Source organism: Apodemus sylvaticus, chromosome 18, assembly GCF_947179515.1.
Source record: "Apodemus sylvaticus chromosome 18, mApoSyl1.1, whole genome shotgun sequence".
Taxonomy (NCBI): domain Eukaryota; kingdom Metazoa; phylum Chordata; class Mammalia; order Rodentia; family Muridae; genus Apodemus; species Apodemus sylvaticus.
In genome coordinates, this window is record NC_067489.1 from 18784047 (window position 1) to 18788147 (window position 4101).

The window sequence follows — 4101 nt, forward strand, 5'->3', positions numbered from 1 at the left end:
GATCTTCAATCCTGTTCCATTGATCTGCCTGCCTGTCACTGTACCAATACCATGCAGTTTTTAACACTATTGCTCTGTAGTATTGCTTGAGGTCAGGGATACTGATACCCCTAGAATTTCTTTTATTGTTGAGGATAGTTTTAGCTATCCTGGGTTTTTTGTTATTCCAGATGAATTTGAGGATTGCTCTTTCTAACTCTGTGAAGAATTGACTTGGGATTTTAATAGGTATTGTGTTGACTCTGTATATTGCTTTTGGCAAAATTGCCTTTTTAACTATATTAATCCTGCTGGTCCATGAGCACAGGATGTTTTTCCATTTTTATTGAGGTCTTCTTCCATTTCCTTTTTCATAGTCTTGAAGTTCTTGTCATACAGATCTTTCATATGTTTGGTAACAGTCACCCTAAGGTACTATATACTGTTTGTGGCTATTGTAAAGGGGGTCATTTTCCTAATTTCTTTCTCAGCCTGCTTATCCTTTGAATATAGGAAAGCTACTGATTTGCTTGAGTTGATTTTATAACCTGCCAGTTTGCTGAAGTTGTTTATCAGCTGTAGGATTTCTCTAGTTGAGTTTTTTGGTCTCCCTAAGTAGACTATCATATCATCTGCAAATAATGATAGTTTGACTTCTTCCTTTCCAATTTGTATCCCTTTGACCTCCTTATGTTGTCTAAATGCCCGAGCAAGTACCTCAAGTACAATATTGAAAAGATAAGGAGAAAGGGGGCAGCCCTGTCTAGTCCCTGATTTTAGTGGGATCGCTTCAAGTTTCCCACCATTTAGTTTGATGCTGGCTACCGGTTTGGTGTATATTGCTTTTCCTATGTTTATGTATGGATCTTGAATTCCTGTTTTTTCCAAGACTTTAAGGATGAAAGGATGCTGAATTTTGTCAAATGCTTTTTCAGCATCCAATGAAATGACCGTGTGGTTTTGTTCTTTGAGTTTGTTTATGTAGTGGATTGCATTGATGGATTTCCGTATATTGAACCAACCCTGTATCCCTTGGATAAAGACTACTTGATCTTGGTGGATGACCGTTTTGATGTGTTCTTGGATTTGGTTGGCAAGAATTTTATTGATTTTTACATCGATATTCATAAGGGAAATTGGCCTGAAGTTCTCTTTCTTTGTTGGATCTTTGTGTGGTTTTGGTATCAGCGTAATTGTGAAGGAATTGGGTAGTGTTCCTATTGTTTCTATTTTTTGGAATAATTTGAAGAGTATTGGTGTTAGGTCTTCTTTGAAGGTCTGATAGAATTCTGCACTGAAACCATCTGGTCCTGTGCTTTTTATGGTTGGAAGACTTTCTATGACCCCGTCTATTTCTTTAGGGGTTATGGGACTGTTTATATGATCTATTTGGTTCTGATTTAATTTTGGTATTTGGCATCTGTCAAGGAAATTGTGTATTTCCTCCAGATTCTCCAGTTGTGTTGAGTATAGGCTTTTGTAGTAGGATGTGATGATTTTTTTGGATTTCCTCAGTTTCTGTTGTTATATCCCCCTTTTCATTTCTAATTTTGTTAATTTGGATACTTTCTCTGTGCCCTTTGGTCAGTCTGGCTAAGGGTTTATCTATCTTGTTGATTTTCTCAAAGAACCAGCTCCTGGTTTTGTTGATTCTTTGTATGGTTCTCTTTGTTTCTACTTGATTGATTTTGGCCCTGAGTTTGATGATTTCCTGCCTTCTACTCCTCCTGGGTGAAATAGCTTCTTTTTGTTCCAGGGCTTTCAGGTGTGTCATTAAGCTGCTAGTGTATGCTCTCTCCATTTTCTTTTTGGAGGCACTCAGGGCTATGAGTTTTCCTCTTAGCACTGCTTTCATTGTGCCGCAAAGATTTGGGTATGTTGTGCCTTCATTTTCATTAAATTCTAAAAAGTCTCTGATTTCTTTCATTAGTTCTTCTTTGCCCAAAGTGTCATTGAGTAGACATTCAATTTATTTTTCAGCATCCATGTATATGTGGGCTTTCTGTTGTTTTTGTTGCTATTGAAAACCACTCTTACAACATAGTGATCTGATAGGAGGCATGGGATTAGTTCAATCTTCTTATATTTGTTGAGGTCTGTCTTGTGACCAACTATATGATCTATTTTGGAGAAGGTACCGTGAGGTGCTGAGAAAAAGGTATCCCTTAGTGTCTCTTTTGATGACTTTAAAGTGTCCCTTAGTGTCTCTTTTGATGACTTTAGGTTGAAAGTCAATTTTATCTGATATTAGAATGGCTACTCCGGCTCGTTTTCTGAGACCATTGGCTTGTAAAATTGTCTTCCAGCCTTTTACTCTAAGGTAGTTTTTGTCTTTGACATTTAGGTGTGTTTCCTGTATGCAGCAAAATGTAGGGTCCTGTTTCCTCATCCAGTCTGTTAGTCTATGTCTTTTTATTGGGGAATTGAGACCATTGATGTTAAGATATATTAAGGAATAGTGATTATTACTTCCTGTTATTTTTGATGTTATTTTTATATTTGAGTGGTTATCTTCTTTTGGGTTTGATGAAGGAAGGTAACTATCTTGCTTTTTCCAGGGTGTAGTTTCCCTCTTTGTATTGGAGTTTTCCTCCTATTATTCTTTGCAGAGCTGGGTTTGTGGAAAGATATTGTGTAAATTTGGTTTTGTCATGGAATATCTTGCTTTATCCATCTATGGTTATTGAAAGTTTTGCTGGGTATAGTAGTCTTGGCTGACATTTGTGTTCTCTTAGAGTGTGCATGAGATCTGCCCAGGATCTTCTAGCTTTCATGGTCTCTGGTGAGAAGTCTGGTGTGATTCTGATAGGTCTTCCTTTATATGGTACTTGGCCTTTTTCTCTTACTGCCTTTAATCTTCTTTCTTTGTTTAGTGCATTTGGGGTTTTGATTATTATGTGGATAGAGGTATTTCTCCTCAGGTCCAGTCTGTTTGGAGTTCTGTAGGCTTCTTGTATATTCATAGGCATCTCTCTCTTTAAGTTGGGAAAGTTTTCTTCCATAATTTTTGCCGTTTCACTGTAAATCTTCACTTTCATCTATAATTATAATCCTTAGGTTTGGTCTTCTCATTGTATCCTGGATTTCCTGGATGTTCTGGGATAGAAGCTTTTTGCATTCTGCATTTTCTTTCACTGTTGAGTCAATGGTTTCTATGGTATCTTCAGCATCTGAGATTCTTTCTTCCATCTCTTGTATTCTGTTGTCGATATTTGCATCTATGGCCCCTGATTTCTTCTCAAGGTTTTCTATCTCCAAAGTTGTCTCCCTTTGTGATGTCTTAGTTGTTCTACTTCTGTTTTTAGATCCAGGATGGTTTTACTCAGTTCCATCATTTGTTTGTTTGTGTTTTCCTGAAATTCTGTAAGAGATTTTTGTGTTTCCTTGTTCATGACTTCTGCCTCTTGACTCAAGTTCTCCTGCATTTCTTTATGTTTTTTTTTTGTGTGTGTGTGTGTGTGTGTGTGTGTGTTTCTTCTTTATTGGCTTCTATCTCTTGAGCCTTATTCTCCTGCATTTCTTTAAGTGATTTTTGTGTTTCCATTATACAAGTTTCTAGCTTATTCATGTTCCCCCGTATTTCTGTAAGAGATTCATTTATCTCCTTTTTGTGTTCTTCTAGCAACATCATGACCAGTGATTTTAAATCCAAATCTTGTTTCTCTGGTGTATTAGCGTAACCAGGACTTGCTGATGTTGGAGAGTTTGGTTCAGATGTTGCCATATTGCCTAGACTTCTGTTAGTAGTGTTCCTGCATTTGCCCTTTGGCATCTTGTTCTCTGGAGTTAGTTGGTCTTGTCTCTGGCTGGTGTTTGAGCCCCCTGAGAGTCTCTAGGGCTATTTCTGCAACACTGGATGGCTGGGTTTCCCCTGTTACAGATTGCTGATGTGCTGTCCTCCTCTTGGGTGCCCTTGCAGCTCTAGTCTGCTTTGCCCCAGATTGTGTCTGTGAACCAGATGGTGCCCATTTGCTCCTTCAGGGAATGCTGAGGGTGTATGCTGCCGGGACCTTTTCCGTGTGCTGATCACTCTGCTGGGCAGCTGATCTCCCAACCGGGTTGGTGCACACAAGACTAGCCTAGCTGCTCAGGCCCTGAGTCTAGTCAAAAGCCTGGCAGGCC